The 19,039-nt window shown below is 33.9% G+C and overlaps 1 protein-coding gene across 4 annotated transcripts in view; it reads right to left on the bottom strand.

The window, feature by feature from the left end:
- Window positions 1–19,039, bottom strand: part of ERBB4 (erb-b2 receptor tyrosine kinase 4) — a 1,157,221-nt gene that overhangs the window by 884,568 nt on the left and 253,614 nt on the right. The gene's annotated exons all lie outside the window — the stretch shown is intronic.

Below are 19,039 nucleotides of genomic sequence, written 5' to 3' on the forward strand. Positions count from 1 at the left end.
TTACTAAAACTGTTCTTCCCCCTCCCTCTAAGTAGTATCATTCCCTCTTATTTTTCTTATTCTAAAAAAGTATTGTTGTAATTTGGAAAATCAATTAAAAGAGTCATAGATCTCAATGCTCTTTTCTCCCTACTCTAGTTGGCTAGTTTTATTAATGTAATTTAACTGATTTTCTTTAAGAGATCCTGGTGAATTTGCTTCCCTCTCTTCCCAATATTTAAAGCAGTATGGGAATTACATCATTTACAAAATATAATTGTGAGATGTGAAAGGGATTAGTGTATAGTTTAAAACGCACACAATAGGTGAAAATTCTTCTCTGGGATATAAAATCTTATCAAACTACTAGATTTCCTTCTAAATGAATGCCATATCCAGACAAATACAGATATTTGAGAAATGGAAATTATCCATCTCACTATTGGTTCTTTGTAATCAGACATTTTTAAAAATTTTTGTTTTCCTTTGTCAGACTTACCCATTTCATTCATATCACTTACTCAAACTCTCCGTGTTTCAGCCATCTGGATCACTCTGATTTCTTTCAGCTCTTTGCCATCTTGTTCTCCCCTTACAAGGCAGAGCATTGTTTCTGGAGGATTTCTGCATTTAAAGCTCTGAAGTCTCTATGGCACATTATGTGGTTCATTAAATACCACAGAGCTTAAATTAGTATATCATTTTCACATCATTGCTCAAATAGTATCTTTCTGTTCATTTAAATTCTGTGCCTATATGTGTGGCATAGCAGAATTTTAGGTCTAGTAAATAGCAACAAGGGTAATTTGTGGAATTCTTTTTCAATGTGGTATAAAGAGCTATAGTGAAATCAATTGTCTAACACAGACTACAAACTGTATGCATTTGAGCACATGATGAATTTATAAAACTACAAGTCTAAAAAATCATATATATATTCACACATTGTGCATCAAAGTATAAAAATAATATTTAAGAATCATTTGATGTCATACCCAAACTTACAGGGAATAATTTGATCACTTAGAACTTACATTTCAGAAAATCCCCAAACTCAGGTAATCACAGTGTTCACTGACAGTCGCTAAATTGCCCTAAAGTTGACTACTCTACCATTTAGACTATGTTGCATAAATTGATGTTGTCCCTCTGAAACCTGGCATGACTTCAGGTTTATTTTTGTTTGTTTTGTTTTCTTTTGTTTTTCCCATCCCCTCATTTTACAGATAGGGGAAATGAAATTCCAAAAGCTGAAGTGATTATAAAGCTTGGTTACAAAGCAATTCAGTGACAAAGCTGGGACTGGAGCCTGTCTCTCAAATACCACTCACTTGTTAATAGCCATCAGTGCTAAAGCAGCACTTTGAACTCGAAATCACTTTCTTTGCCCCAGTATCTTTTTCATCACAGTGTCCAGGGATGTGGAGTTATCACCCTAACTTATGGGAGGACGCAGGTTCTGGGAGATGCTGTAGCTAATATGCAGACACATACATACCTTGAGTCTGTCCATCACATTAATTTCAGGAACACTTCAAGGCAAGGAAGGGTAAAGTATTTGTTACTCATTAGAAACCAAAGTAAGGGGAATACATTTTATTCCATTATGTGAGTGTTTTCCCAACTTGGCTAACTTCTCTAATCACTAGAGTCACTTGAGATTTTTCTGGCTCCTCCCCAGACTCACTGAATCAGAATCTCCAGGGAAGGCGCCTGGGAATTTGTATTTTTAAGTGGCTCCCCAGGTGATTTTGATAATGAGCCAAGATTTGGAAACACTGGCAGGACCACTGAAAGTTAAGAAGATGTTGCCTTACAAGTTTAGAATGATTAGAAGCAAAATGAATCTACTGTTAAAATTGACCCAATCCAGTTTCTCTCTTTTCTGAACAAGCGAGATAGATGTTTTTGTCACAAGTGGGTAGACCAACTGCCAAATACCACCTATATTTCTGGGTCAGAGACAGATTGGAACTCCACCAAGAGAAACTGGGCATTCGTACTTGGTCTATTTCCATGGCAAGGACAAAACAATCCTAATCTTACTGATCTTTTCATTAAAGAATAAAGCAATCTCAGGGCATTAACTGCTGACAGTAATGCAGATCATGGATTTCACGGATTAACCAGACCCACAAACAATCTAGAACATGTTCACAAAACAATTCTTGTTTGTGTAGAACAGGAGGCAAAAAAGCGATCAGTCTGACTTGAACTATTGGGTTTAATTACTCAATATAACATTTGTCATTTAAAAACCCATATGCCCATCAGCCTAACAACAGTAGAGATTCTCTGTTAATGATATTGTATAATGTAACAGTACTCCACCGGTTTCAAAGCACTTTCACATATATTAGCACACTTTGTACTTACAATAGAGTGTGAAGTAGAGGGAAATTCTCAACAAATTGAAAGATTGTAATTAAAATGTATTCTTAGTAGAATTCAAATATCTTGAGGTGTATCTGATTTACTTCTGGTTTCATGCAAAAAAAAAAAAATATATATATATCACCCCTTACACTGGATGAAAATAATTTTAAACCCTGAAATATTCATTAAATTCTTTTTTAATGGAAAACGATTTATGCAATGCTAATTTAAATGCTGAATTTGAGACTTAAGAAGAAAGTGAATCAAGTAATCAAGCTTTTACTACTTTAAATATCAAGCATATAGATCCTGATTTATTTCATCAAAGCAATTTCTCAGTTATACCAAAGGATGGATTCTTTTCCCTATACAATGGCTCAGCTGAAAAGTAGGGACTGTAATGAAGTACTTCAGAAGACAGTTTGTTTACCGACAAATTGAAATTTTTATTTTATTTTTTTAAAGATTATTTATTTATTTATTTGAAAGAGAGAGAGAGATCACAAATAGGCAGAAAGGGGGAAGCAGGCTCCCTGCTGAGCAGAGAGCCCGATGTGGGGCTTGATCCCAGAACCCTAGGATCATGACATGAGCTGAAGGCAAAGGCTTAACCCACTGAGCCACCCAGGCACCCCAAAATTGAAATTTTTAAAATTAATATTATATTTGCCTAAATGTAATTAAAACTCAAATCCAAACTTGTTATTCTTCATTTTTATTGTTTATTTGCAATTTTGCCCTTCGTCCTTCTTTACTCAAGTCCCAAACCTCTAACTTTGTCTCAGTGTTATTCTTTCTGTTAGAACTTAAAAAATAAACTTCAAAAAAAATTTTTTTTTCTAGATAGAGTGAACATAGCTAGGAAAGTTACCATGTGAAAAGAGTGCTATTAAAGCCAAATATTCAAATATCAATTACAACAAAGAACTACTTGGACACATAATAATTTATCATAGTTATTATTCAACTTAATATTATCAACAGGTTCAGATAACAATGTAAGTTTTTCTCATGGAAGAGACTCCATCTGAATTCCTAATTAAATAACTTTTGTATAGTTCCTTTTCTTCCCTTCACAAAAGGTCTTTTTTCCCCTCCATTCTTGCTCTCTTTCTTTCTTTGTTGATACTGTTTACTTCCAAGCCTGCTTCTGAACTCTCTGTCTAATTAGCTCTTGATAGATCTGCTGCCCTGTTTCCACAAACATTTAATTCGGCCGTCAGTCCATTTACATTACAGCATGTTGCATTGTCTTTTACCAGCCTAATTTTGTTTGAGTGAATGTAAATCCCATTAAACAGTCACCTATTAGACTGTGGCATATAAACTTCAAAAGCCTCTTTATTACAAAAGTGAACATAAGGCGCAATTGATAAAAGATTTCTGGGGCATTTCAATTTGTGGTCTACTTCAAATATTCTGTCTGTTTTAAGCTTAGCAGCTCACTTTTTCAAAGTATTTGACAGAATATATGAGTATCTTTCAACCTCTGTATTCCATAGCAAAACATACATAAACATTACTTGCTTCTCGTCTTGGGAAAAAAGAATTTACTTATACCTAAACATATGTTAAATATGTATTTTCCCTCTTTAGTTTATTTTCCCCTTGATAACCTGACCACATTATTTTCAAAAGACTGCATGAAGGTGTTTACAAAGATCAGGAGAAGCTTACAGATCCCTCTGGAAAGAGCTCTTTTTTAATATTAAACACCAGTGGAGAATTTCAACAAGCTTTGGTGTTTCCTGATGAGTTTTCTCAAGAGGAGTAAAAAAGGCATCCTGACATGTAGCCCATTTAATAGCAAGTAGATACTGGCATCCGAGACAGTCCAGCCCCTCTTGTAACATGGATCTATTTGATGGCCCAAAACAAGAAAAACAAGATGTAAGAGATGGATAGACATTATGGAAAGACAAGGTAGCCAAATATCAGGGTTGCTGATATTTATATCAGTATATATTCAATCACATTAGTTCTAGGTTCTGGTTTTTATCAGAGAGGACTCAGTATAGACTTTCCCTAAAGCTGAGTCAATCATTCAGCACCATGGTCACATAATTATTGGTATAAGGCAAGGGTGAGAATGGCTTTCTTTCCATTTCCTCCTGGTAATAAACTCAGAAAGACACCCATAAAGTGCAAACCCTCACGCACAAAATTATTTCTCACCCCTGTGGTCTTGTCAAAGCCAATATTTCAGGAAAGCACAGGTTGTTGAAGGGGACTGTGATTTTTTGCCTGCTGTGAGTCTCTAAGGACAACAAACATTCCAAAAGAGACTGTAGCCAAAATTGTTAATAACTTCACATAGCTTTTTTGCCATGATGACAAAAATCCACGAGAAGACTGACTAGGTAATGGGTTAGGTGTTAAGCCACAGGTATTTGTCTAGGAATCAAAATATGTATGGGATCAAATACTGGTTAGAGAGTCAACATTGATTAAGAATCTAAACAATCATGGAAATGATTTTGCCAAATGTATGGAATGTATAGTGAATATTAACACTTAGCTTGTTGTAATAAGTGCAAAAGAAAATTCAGTTAAGTACTTAAACTAGTTTATGTTATTTTTTTTTAAGATTTTATTTATTTATTTGACAGAGAGAGATCACAAGTAGACAGAGAGGCAGGCAGAGAGAGAGAGAGAGAGGGAAGCAGGCTCCCTGCTGAGCAGAAAGCCCGATGCGGGACTCGATCCCAGGACCCTGAGATCATGACCTGAGCCAAAGGCAGCGGCTTAACCCACTGAGCCACCCAGGCGCCCAGTTTATGTTATTTTAATAGCATGAAATTACAAAACAACTGAGCATCAGAAATGGATTTATAATATAAGACTTTGCATCAATACCCACCCATATTTCTAATACGTAGCTTCTGAAGTAGATACTACATAAATCCAAAGTCTTGAATATTCAAGCTCAAAAATACACAGAAATAAATGTAAAAACAATTTTCTTGGATGATAGGTTCCTTATTTCTTTCTACGTATGTTTCCATTTGGGTTAATGGCTTTGTCATATATTATACGTATGAGTTTGACGTGACTGCTTCAACTTCTACCCATTTAATAGCATTAAGGGACATCTTTATTCAGCTTTGTATATTCAAATAATTCATAATAGCTAACATGAGTTCCATGTTGGCCCCTTTTGTTGTTCCCTCATGATGATTTCAAAATTAATTGAGATCAAGATTTCTAAGGGAAAGGTACATATTAGTTTAGTGTTACTTGTTCCCAAAATAGGCAACTGACTAGTATTACTTTGTGGTTTACTAAAGTTTCTCTTAAATATTAACATCATTACTGTAAAACGTAACAAATTTCAAAAGGAAATTAATTTTTAAAGCTGTGCAAATACTTTAAGTGGGCATAAGTGATTCATAATAAATATGCTAAAGAAATCTGAAAGTTACTAAACACATGAAAGTTTCTAAATACACATAGGTTTATACTACCTATAACATTTACAAAACATTATTAACTTAAAAAAATCTGTATGCTATACCAAGTCATAACATATAATCTCTATAGATGGATTATATAACCTGTCTGAACCTCAGTTTCCTCTTTTAAAATGAAGAAAATATTCAAGATTAAATGAGTCAATTACAGAAATAAATATTTACTGATTTCTTAATACAAATAATAAATTGTAATATGCACTGGGTATATAGTAGTGAATAATCCCTATTTCCCACAGAACTACAGTGAGGAAGATAGCCAAAACACATATATAGTTATAACTTCTGGTAAGCTCTATCATTAACAGTGATGGTCATAGTTTTGTCCCTTCTCCTATTAGTGGGATTTTTAAAATTTACTTTTAAAGTGAATCTATTTTAAGGAATTCTTGTAAACTGACACCCTATGCCTACCTATGATATGAGTAACCATATGATTCATCCTTAGTCAATGATATGACCTAATCTCTATATTCACAGTGATGAAGGCTATGTGGGGGAGACATGATCTTTGCAGTAAGAACACAACTATGAAGATATGAAATATGAGAACAGAACTGCTTTGAGCCCTTTTTTAAAAATCATAAATTAGAAAAAGTCTGACTAAGAATAAAGAAAGAATCTAGAGTTGAGACATTAAGACAGTGAGACAGTGTCCTAATGACATGGTCTCTCATGGATAAATGTGTACTTAAAGACCAAAACAATGTGTGCTTAAAGACCAAAAACTTCCCATTTCTGTAATCCAACAAAATCCCTTTGTTTAGATTAGTTCAAACTAGGTTTCAATCACCTACAATCAATGCACTATAATTTAAGAGTACATAAGATAGGGGCACCTGGGTGGCTCAGTGGATTAAGCCGCTGCCTTTGGCTCAGGTCATGATCTCAGGGTCCTGGGATCGAGTCCCGCATTGGGCTCTCTGCTCAGCAGGGTGACTGCTTCCCTCTCTCTCTCTCTGCCTGCCTCTCCGTTTACTTGTGATCTCTCTCTGTCAAATAAATAAATAAAATCTTTAAAAAAAAAAAAAGAGTACATAAGATAATAGTAGAGTAAAATGTGGATAGACCAGTCCTTTAAGCAGAGAAAAATATCATGAAGGCTCTGTATGAGGTAAGGGAGATGTCTATGAATTGAAGAACTATGAATTTAATAGTATTATCACTATCACCACAACTATCACTCTTCATAGATTCTTCTAGGTCTTGATTTGAAGCACTGGGAAAGATACTCCCCCCTAAAAGGAGGCTCCAACCAGACCATCTTTCATTTGCAATTTGCATTTCATTTCTTCTACTGGGTTATCAAATGGAAGGACTTCTTCTAAAAGCAGATGTTTTTTAAAAGTAGGAAAGATAAAATTTAGATACTAGAAAGGATAAAGTACTGGAGACTTCATAGGCCACTAGGCAGAGAACCTTAGGAAACCCAAGGAGCCTCCTGCACAGCTGAGCGGAACATAGGGAAGGAGAGAAAAGAAAATGAAGACAAAACTATCTAAGCCCCAATTTTGCCCTAGCTACCTAATTCATCGTATACTTTTTTTTTAAAGATTTTATTTATTTATTTGAGAGAGAGAGAGCATGACAGAGAGAGAGAGAGCATAAGCAGGGGGAGGGACAAAGGGAGAGGGAGAAGATGACTCCCCACCAAGCAGGGAGCCCAACATAGGGCTCTCTATCCCAGGCCTCTGGGATCATGATCTGAGCTGAAGGCAGGCACTTAATTGACTGAGCCACCCAGGTACCCTTAATTCAACATATACTTTAAAAATAAAATGGGGATGGTTTGAAATATGACTTTCTACTAATTTGAAACATTTGTGTGTGTGTGTGTGTGTTTTGTTTTTTTTTTAAAGAATTTACTAACTTCGAAATCCACCTTCACTTTTTTATCTGGTTGCTTTAAAGTAGTCATAAAGCAATCTAGTAGATGGCATTCTTTCTAAGTAGAAAACTCTTGGGTTCTTAAAACATGGTAACTGGAGTATCTTTGGATACTTGATAGTTTAACAGAAGTTACATGTAGCAGAATAGAAAGGATTCATGAGAAAGTCTCTGAGTTAGTGATTATCAGATGGAAAATTTATAATTGCCCGAATTCTTCACAGATTATTTGTTGGAACACCTCAAGATGCTGAATCAGCCGTGCTTACACAAAAAGCTCCCCTTTACTGTCTTTCATTGTGCATCTAGGGTGCCTATTAATATAGTACCTGAATGAGACTATTTAAATTCAAAGGAAGTTTTTGCCTGGAGGAGGACAGCAGAATTGGGCCCAATGGGAGTTCTGTCTGAGTATTTGAGGGCAGAATTTAGTCTACTGGAAGGGCAGTCACTAACTAGGGATTTAACTACTACAAAAAATTTTAAGGAAGAAAGGAAGTGACAGTATTATAGGTTTTTTCATTACCTCACTTTTCTCAAGTAGAATTATTTTGATTAAAACAACAACAACAAAAATAAAAAAAAATAAAACAACAACAACAACAAGAAAAACTAAATTGGAGAGACTAGCTCTAAATTATGGCATCCTGAAATTAGAATTTCAATTTATGAATTTTAAATATCATCCAGATTTTCTATCATACAAATTCTATAGAAGATTTAACTGAGACTAAACCTGTCAGCCTTGTAAAAGGCAGTATTGGAGTAGGAAGTAAGAATCTCCCCGATCTTTATCATATATCCAAATCATTAACTATAAAAATGCCACATATAAGTTTAAAATCCAACAATTCATATAACCTAATTAGCAGTCTTTTTTTAAATTACAGAATAGAAATATAGCAAATACCCGTTTTTTACCGCATCATATTAGCATCTGTGTCAGGCTTTTTATTTTTATATTTGTATTTTTTTAAATGACTTAAGCCATGTGTGTGTATGTGTGTTATCTTAAAGGCCATGGGAAGAAAAAGAAAACAAAGTTCATTTTAATATCCACACATAGTCCTTCTCTTACCCTCAAAACCACCACTGTTAGTCTGACCAGTATCCTGGTCAGTATATATAAGCACCCTTATATATACACATACATACATACCTGCATGCATAATAGTAAAGGCGTTGTTTGACAGGACTGCAGTAGTCTTTATCACAAAAAATTACTCAGTGAAAGGAACGCAAATTTAAAACCCAGAATGTAAATTAAAAATTCTAGATTTATAGACTTCAATGAGAACAGATTGTAGAAATCACCTCTCTTATTTAATAGTATGGATTCCGTGCCACAGGAAAGAGAGTCACTCCTTAGGGGACACAAGGAATTAGTAGAAGAGTTCCCAATGAGGCAAGATCTCTTACTTGTGAGATACTTTTTCCAGAATGACAGGCCACCAATTGTTAACAGTCACATATCACATGCTTTGCTGTTTCTTTTCTTATATATATGTCTGTGTGTGCATGTGTGTTATGTGTGAGGAGAGAAGGTATATCTATGGACTAATAAAGTTGTCAAAGAAGAAAGACTCAACATGTACTATGTAGTGGGCATTATGCCAGGCAGTGTATGCACAACAAAGATGAAGAAACTGTTATCATGGGGTTTACAGTCTAACAGAGCAAGACTGAAAAAGATGAGCACCATGATTGTGTGTATTAGTATGAGTGTGTACGTTTGTGTGTGCAAAACTGATTACTCTAGTTAAAGGCTCTAAGAGACCCCAGAGAAAAGATAACTGTTTCCATACATTTTTGGTGTTTCCTATGGCTACTTCTTCCAAATATTTTTTTTTTAAAGATTTTATTTATCTATTTGACAGAGAGAAATCACAAGTAGGCAGAGAGGCAGGCAGAGAGAGAGGAGGAAGCAGGCTCCCTGCTGAGCAGAAAGCCCGATGCGGGGCTCGAACCCAGGACCTGGGATCATGACCTGAGCCGAAGGCAGCGGCTTAACCCACTGAGCCACCCAGGCGCCCCTACTTCTTCCAAATATTAATCATGCTACCTAACAACACAGCCTGATGGAGGAGGAAAGTTATTATGGGAAAGAGAGCTGTGCTCCAGCCATTTAGACCTGAGGAATTGTCTGATACCCTTATCTGTCCAGGCATGTTTAGGATTGAAACAGTTTTTATATAGCCCATGGAAACAGTACTTCCTGTAGACTGTACAAATTAATAAACGAGAGCACAGAGGTACAGATGATGGTAAGGAACATGTAGGAATAGAGTCTTACATATATTTTAATCAACTTTAGCATAATCCCATCATGTGTTTTAAAGAGGCTTTATATTAGATATTTTTCCCATGGAAAGTGAATAATTTGCATTAAAATTAAGCTAATTTCATTGATAATGGTAAATTAGGCCCATTTGTACAAGGATGACAAAATACGCTTCAGATATGAATGTATCACAGATGCCATTTAGTTTGTCTTTTTCTTTTTTCTGAGTTACAGTCTGAGTATTTTTTATATATAATGTATCACTTAAGTTTATATATATATAAAACTTACCGCTTAAGTTATAACTTATCACTTAAGTTGACGACTTAGTTAAACAGAGAAATCAAATTTAATGGACTGTATAGTAAATTCCTACTAAGCATTCTCCTCACAACATTGAAAATATGTTCAGGGTGCTTACCTCTATTTTTCAAATGTATTTTATCAGGCTTCTTCAGAACAACTGCAGTGAAGGAAAAATGTCAGAGAAAAGGGAAATAGTTTGTAGTTTGTGGACTGTTACAATTAATTTTTCTGTATGTTCTCTGGGATACATGTATTTATGATTATTTTATTCCCAAAGAAAAGACTAATATAACTAAAATTTATTGGGGCCAAATATATCACTTGTGTTACAGAATTTTATCACAACACTTTATGAAATCAACAGTATTTGTTTTACAGGTGAGGAAAATGAGGTTAAAGTACTATAATCTTTAATATCTTCGGCTATAATTCTGGAAATAAATTTCTGAAAAAGCTAATTTGTTTTTTTTGTTTGAAAATGAACAATTTTGAATTCAAAAAATTCAACTTTTTCAATTACCAAATGCCCCTTCTGACATGATTTCCAGCTGCTAGAAAATGTCTCTCACTTAAAGATTTCTGACTTGTAGACTTTTAAAGTATAGCTAAAAATCATACTTTCATTTTACAATTGGAAATAAATTTAGTACCTTCTCCAGCCTTTTAATTTTATAAAGAACAAGACTCAGAGAAGTAAAATAGTTTGCTTAATAGAATTTCTTAGCAGCAGAAATATAACCAGAATTTAATTCGTACCACTAGTTCAATGATCTCTGAACATTCTGCCATTGACACAGGTAACAGAATTAACTGTGATATTAATTTCTATTAGTGATATCAGAGACAATAAAAAGAAGTGATATAACCAAGCACGACAATTCCCCTATTCAAATTAGTTTTGACCTAAAGCCAACCAACTTGTAAAACTTAAGACAAGTAATTGGGCATTAAAAAATTATGTTTATGTTTAAATGTAAATACACAATAGTAAATAGTTTAGACGGTTGACAATTTCAATGACCATCGAGGCAATAGTATTATGATGTCTGTAGAAAAAGAAAGGCAGTGAAAAGTTTTGTAAACTAGTAAGCATTTTGATCCTATTGTGTGAAACCAAAGGGTTAACTTGAAGATTTGTTTATGTAGCTATAAATGTAATGATTATATTAAGTAAAAATATGTTTAAAACTGAATAAGATTGCCTTTACCTTCATTTTTTAATGCAAGTTAGTGAAATCAAACCATCAACCTAGAAAGAGTCCCAAGAATTCTTATTTTAAGAATACACATGTATAACTCCTAGAAAATGAAAATGTAAATGGTATTAAATTGATTAAATGAGGAAGCCATTAGACTGAGGTGGCTCGAATGCTGAGGTGGGCCCACGTAAGCAAACCAAAACCTAAGCCTGTAAATATCTCTGGTTATGAAACGGTAACACTAATGACAACCACTCACAAATAGCCAACTAGACTCTAAATTAAAATCCTGAATAAAACTCTCAGAAGTTAAAAATCTACTTAAACACACTCACAAGCATTTAAATGTTATTTTAAAATGTATAATGTAGAAAATACAGATTGTATAAAAAATAATAAATTCCAGGAAAAGATTTATTTTAAAGATGACTCCACAATAAAAAAATCACATTACTGTAATTTTAATGTAGCTCCTAATATTGGAAAGTAGCTCCAAATAACTTTTTTTTAAAAGATTTTATTTATTTATTTGACAGAGAGAGATCACAAGTAGTCAGAGAGGCAGGCAGAGAGAGAGGAGGAAGTGAGAGAGAGAGGAGGAAGCGAGAGAGAGAGGAGGAAGCGAGAGAGAGAGAGGAGGAAGCGAGAGAGAGAGGAGGAAGCAGGCTCCCCGCTGAGCAGAGCACCCGATGCGGGGCTCGATCCCAGGACCCTGGGATCATGACCTGAGCCAAAGGCAGAAGCTTTAACCCACTGAGCCACCCAGGTGCCCCTCCAAATAACTTTTTAAGAAGCTTGTCAGAACTGATGCAGACAGCAAACTTTCTTAAAAATTTATGCAAAACAACCATTGCCATACACGATTTTTTCCTATTTAAATTAATATTAACTAAATGGGTTGAGAAAAAGTTATATCATATATATGTATAATGCATGACGTAAGTTATATACACACACAAACCTCACACATATATATCCTATTTCAGATACCAAAAAGTATTTTCCTTTCCACTTACCTTAGAAAATCAGAATCAGCATTGATACTGAAAACACAAAAATGTATTTCCTTCAGCGGTAAAACCAGATTTGCCAAGTAATACAGGGATAATTCTTTATAATCACTGTCACTATAACATTATATGAATAAGAGAAACTAAATAAAATAAAATCTACATTTCTAAGGATATTATTTGTATTGTGTTTTATTTTTCATTTGCAAATATACAAATATGGACCATATTAATACAAGATTTCATTATCTAATCTAATCCTATGGAAAAACTATGTAGAAGGATCTATCATGCAAATAATTTATGAATTACCTATATATTTTGTTTGAAGTAGAAAACAGTTATTAGGGAGAAAACTGAAAGTACCCTAAAAGTGTGAAATTTGTGTTCTTATTCTTACCTAAACTATATTCAAAGGATGATTTCTTTTTGTAGTACATAGCTTTTTTTTCCTCCATCTCACTTCTTCTCATATCATTTATAATCTTAAAATTATAGTAACGAAGTACACTAAATTAATATAGTAAGTAATATAGTATAATATAGATTACATATACATTCATTTCAACCTGTGAAGTTTAATAAATGTTAGCTATGGTTATTGTACTCAATCTCTCAATTAAAAATTGACTTTGGAGTTTGTCAAAACATATTCTTCTACATCTATTTATATGGGTGCTATTGAAATTATAATATCAAAAACTCCTTAAAAATATACACTTAAAAACTAACATATTTAATACTGCTTAGGATATTTAAAATTATTATCTTAAAGTCAGCAAAATAAATGAAATGTGAAAATTAAAAATGGTACAATACAATCAAATTTTAGAATTATATATTATAGCTCTATGTCTATAAACAGCTTCAAAAGTCAGGTCAGAAAAGTGAATGACTGTGGGGAGCTTGATAGAGTGTAAAAATTTGGATGTATAAATCTCATTCAGGTTCACTTCCATATGCCTGAGGGCAAAGCCAGGCATGAAGCCTTCGTGTGTTACTACTGAACTGGGTCATACGTGGTGATATTTACTGTATGATCCTGTGATGAGGCAGCATGGGGAGAACCAGCTGGCCAAGGCTAATGTACCATCTGGGCTGAAAAAATATTGCCAATTCCATTGGCAGAGAGGGAAGAGTGAATTTGTAAGCGAGCTATAAATCACAAGCAGATCTTGCAAGTTGTCAATTAGAAGTCTGATATATTGATGTCCTCAATGCATGGATGACTCCTGCTTTTAAATTATCACTATTTGTATAACAAAACCTTTTAAAATACAATCTTTACCTAATAAAAAATTACTTGAAGAACCCATAAGAAACAAATCAGTGCATTAAGAAATGTGACTCAGAACATTAAAAATAAAAGGAAAAGAAGACAGATTGGTTGATCACACAGCCTTGGTGGGTTTCCTGAGTGTCCGAATGACATAGTCCCTAACTTTAAAAAGTAAAACTTAAAATGAGAGAATTTTCACTGACTATATTATTTTCACGTACTTCTGTCCCAAAAGAGAAAATCCATACATTCGTGTGAGCTTGCGTGTGTGCATATGTGTGTGTGTTCATGGTCTATCCCAACGTCATGATCTAGTAGAAGGAACATGGGTTTGGCGGTTAAGGTAAACATGAGCTCAAATCCCTGTTCTGTTGTTTGCTAATTCTCCGGCATTGTACAAATTAGTCTGTGAATCTCAGCGATGCTGCAGCGAAGTGGGAAAGGTTAATGATAACATACATAAAATAACTAGAACATATTAGCTGTGCAGTAAATGATAGCTATATTACTGTGATATAGGGAAATGATACATTTGCACAGTCTTTGATTTAAATGCCCTGTGGTGTTATTTCTAATCGGAATAAATACATGAATTTTAGTCAGAAAACACAAAGCATAAAACTCAGACTCATTAGCCCTAAAATTTTTGCCAACTATTCACCAAATTCATCATCAAATGTCATGCAGTCAACTTAAAGTTTTTAGTTTCTAATTTATTGTTTGAAGTTATCTCGATCAGATGATCTGTGGATTGATTAAATTCTGTTGCCACTCTATAAAAACTTCTGAGATAATCAGTAGACAACTGAATTAATAACTATTATTCATTAAGCACTCAGTATGTGAACAGCTGCATATTAGGTACTTTAAAATGTTATTACAAATTTACGCTATAATGATATATTAGCAAACCTGACAGTCACCACAGCATTTAGACTGCAATTAGATTTGATCAAGGCTGAATCATTAGAAAGGCCCTTTGCAGCTTTCTACCAATTTCTACTCACCAATATATATCCCTGGGACAATGCAGGATAATTATAGAATGAAACAAGAAAGCTAATCAAGGGGAACACAGAGGACTGATGTTTTCCAATAAGGGAATTCCATCTGCTTCTAACCCAGAAAAAGAGACATTGATATATTCAATTTGAAATGCCATATGTAACAGTTCTTCAGTAATATGCACAAATGTTTCAAGGCCATGCACAAGAAGTTGGAGGGTTATCAAAATAAGTGTATTGAAAGGGAAAAGATTAAATTTGCACACCCTCTTCAATCTCTTTTCTCTCTGCTCCTGTATTAGAATATATGCACCCTCCCCCAAGCCGCTCTCTACTCTGTACCTCACTCAGGAGGATGAGACTGCATCTTGTTGGCCACTGGCTTCCATCTGAATGTGAAAAAATCTGAGGAAATCTTTAGGAGGAGTTCCGAGAGGAAGAGGACAGAGACTTGTAAGTGTTCGCTAGGACAAGGACCAGGATGAGGCAATGAGGTACACATGTTGTGAAGTGTAAGGAGGAACTCACGTTCAGGTACTAACCACACTCATCCACCCTACCTTTGTACCAAGTCTGCATTCAGAGCAAGCATAGCTCCCTCAGGATAGACTCTCCCTGATAATTCCCGTTCTCATTGGTCTTCCATAGCACCAGTTAACCCTAAGGAGAGTCATAACTCACTGATGTTGCTCAGCGTTGCTTCACCATCCCTTATCCTTTCAATTCCTGGCTCATACCTCTTAACATTAAACGATCTTTTCTGCAGTGACTCTCATAAACATCATTCCTGTTTTAAGTCAACTTACAAGCATGTTGTTATTCAGATCTGAATACATCTTTAGAACTATTACCATTTCTTGAGCAAATGAATATCTGTAAGCATCACTATTTATATATAAAACAGCTTTAAAATTAATTGGTAGAAATACATAATCCACTTTAAATATCAAATAAATCTTAGGTTTCAACTAAAATGAATGTTATGTATGATACAAATGTGCACAAAAACAATTTTATGGGAAAAAAATCAACCTGTTGTTGGATTTGACTTCTCATTCTTCTTCATCCTGACCCAAAATGACATTTTTCAACATTAATGAAATCTTTGTGATCAAAACTGATCAGTTCTACAGTATGTGTTACAATCTAACAATTTATAATTTATAATTTAAATTTATAATTTATAATTTATTTTGTCACAAATTTTTTAATACTAAAAGATATATAAGTTTTTGTTAAAGGAATGGCATATCTAAAGCTAAAACTTTCATTTTGAAAAAGATAAATCTAAGTGAAATAAATGAAGTAAAATGACTTCAAAGATCAATTAAAATATTATATAATCTATCACTAGATATTGAAAAATAACCATTACTTACATATTTTAATAAACATATTTAATATTAATAATATTTATTATATATTATTTAATATATAATATTAAATATTTAATAATTAAATATTTAATAATATTTAATATTATACTATCTCAAAGTAAAAAGTTTTCCAGAAAAAAAAGTTTAAAGATGATGAAAGTATGGTGTACATAATAATGTGCACTCAAATGTAATTTTGAACTAAGTGTAATTATAAATATACACATATGCAAACATATATATGTATGTAAAAATGTATTATACATGGAACTGTCATAGCAATGATTCCATTACTTATTTTAAAGATATTTGTGGCCAAATGTCCTTAAAATACTATATAAAAGACAGATCAATGTAAATTCACTATGAAATTATTTGAATTTTGCAACAAAGCAGTTTCATTCTAGCCACAAAAAATAATGAAATAGGAAATAAATGAAAATATATCCTTATCTGAAGCTAGAAAACTGTGTTGAAATTTGGTGTTTTAATTATATGTTTGTCTGAAATGTAAACAATTGGGAAAATGTATCATTATCCTACTGTAATACATTCTCACTAACATATATTTTAAGAGGAGTATCTTTCGGGAATTTAACATTCTATAAAGAACTTAATTAAAAGACAATTTGGTCTAGTTCCATATATCCAGATACAGTTTGAATTCCTTGACTACTCTAGATAGGACACTATTTTATTATCACTCACCGTTTTTGTGCTTGAAGATTGATCCTACTCTATACCACTTGGTAAAAGAAATCATTTTCGAGGGACGCCTGGGTGGCTCAGTTGGTTAGGCAGCTGCCTTCGGCTCAGGTCATGATCCCAGCGTCCTGGGATCGAGTCCCACATTGGGCTCCTTGCTCAGCAGGGAGCCTGCTTCTCCCTCTGCCTCTGCCTGCCACTCTGTCTGCCTGTGCTCTCTCTCTCTCCCTCTCTCTCTCTGACAAATAAATAAATAAAATCTTTAAAAAAAAAAAAAAAAAAAAGAAATCATTTTCGATATAGAGTAAAATGTTTTACATAAGCTTCACTTCATGGGAAAATATATCACGGGTTCACTTACATTTCTGTGTAATCTAATTCAGAAGATAAAAATTGGTATTTGCTATCCTCTAACTTTCCTGTCAGGATTTAGAAAAAGCTTATTCTATGTCTATGACAAAAGAGTTCTATTTTGGTAGAAAGAGAAGCTCAAGAGTAGTTTTCCTTATTCGAGAGTAGGAGTAGGTTTCCTTAAGGAATCATCGTAACTAGTTCCTCAGCCCCTGCCATATATAGAAGGTCTTTTAAAGAACTTCTGTGTAGGGAAAACAAGGCTCCTCCTTCCCTGTTTTATACTCTCTGGGAACTTCTCTACCTTATATATCTAGGACACTACCATCCTTAATCATGCTCGTGATCCTCAATGAAACCTTCCTATTTCAAGATGGTTACTAAGAGCTTCAATTGAGGTGAAGAACATTAAGGTGAAGAACATGCTTTTTTGTGGAGCTGCCTTCACAACATACAGCAAAGTCAGACACATAGCAAAATGATGACTGTGTCGATGGAAATTAAGTGAGGAGCACCTATGGATATAGATATCAGATCAACCAATTAATGCCTAAGGAAGTCCTAGAAACTGGGATGCTAGGTCCTAAATGATTGCTTCAAAGGGATATATGTCATTTTCTTCATCCTGGATGACATATTGGTGTATGTATACTGTACTGCATTTCTATTTCATTGTGAACTACTTTTCTTCACATGATAATAATAATTATCCTGATAATAGGTAACATTTATTGTGAGCTCAGTTTGCCAGTGTTAGTCACAGGGTTAAAGGATTTACAAAGATAACCTCATTTAATCCTCACAACAATCTATGAGGTAGGTATTATAATTATTGGTCCCATTTTACAAATCTACAAAAGTGAGGCATAATTGACAACATTTTCCAGATCATACATGGCTAATAATACAAAAAACAAACCCAACAAGTCAAACCACTATGCTACATTACATATAGCATATATTACCAAAAAGGCAAGAGGTCATGCTCATAACGACATCAGTTACTTATGCCATAAATTCAGGAGTCATTTACAGACCATTAAATCTTAATGTTAATATTAATGCTAGCCAATCCCTTTTGAAGAATGCAATTGGTTATCTCCTCAATTTTAAGACATGTAATTTATGGAAAAGCCTAAGTTTTTTACAAATATATAATATAAAAGAGTACATGAAGTGTTCTTTATTGTTTTAGAATATATGTACTAATGCATGCATTATTTTTCCCCAAATCTAAAGGCAATTTATTTTTTTTAGTTTAATAACAAAGTGATTTTTCTTTTTTTCATTTTGTTTTATTTCTTTTCAGTGTAAGCATTCTTAAGTGTACATATTTTCTTCACTAATATTTACTGAATGGCAACCAATAGTGGCACCTGTCCTAGGTGTTGTGCAATATTGCCTAACTTTCCCTGAAATTTTACTTTGAGTCTCATTACTGAATATCTGTGTATAATAATGGCAGGCACATAGAGGTAATGATACAGCATTATTTAGAAATAATAGCCCCGATCATGTCAGCGTGGTATCACTACCCTAGGCATCAGGATAAGCAGCAGGCTCCTGGAAACTTAGATTCAAGCACTAATGAGCAGTGATAGCCAATAGAACAGCAGTCTGTGGTTTGAAAAGATTGGTGAATCTTTATAATAGTTTTCACAAACTATCTATCTCTTTCAATTCAGCTCATTTTATTCACAGTATTGTTGCATAGCATGGCAGAAATTTTGTTTGTTTTTAGTTTGACATTTTAACTACCATGTCCTACATTAGATCAGCTGGAGATAGTCTTCATGTGTGACTTGCAGAAAACAAC

The sequence above is a fragment of the Lutra lutra genome, chromosome 3, assembly GCF_902655055.1.
Source record: "Lutra lutra chromosome 3, mLutLut1.2, whole genome shotgun sequence".
NCBI classification, from domain to species: Eukaryota; Metazoa; Chordata; class Mammalia; order Carnivora; family Mustelidae; genus Lutra; species Lutra lutra.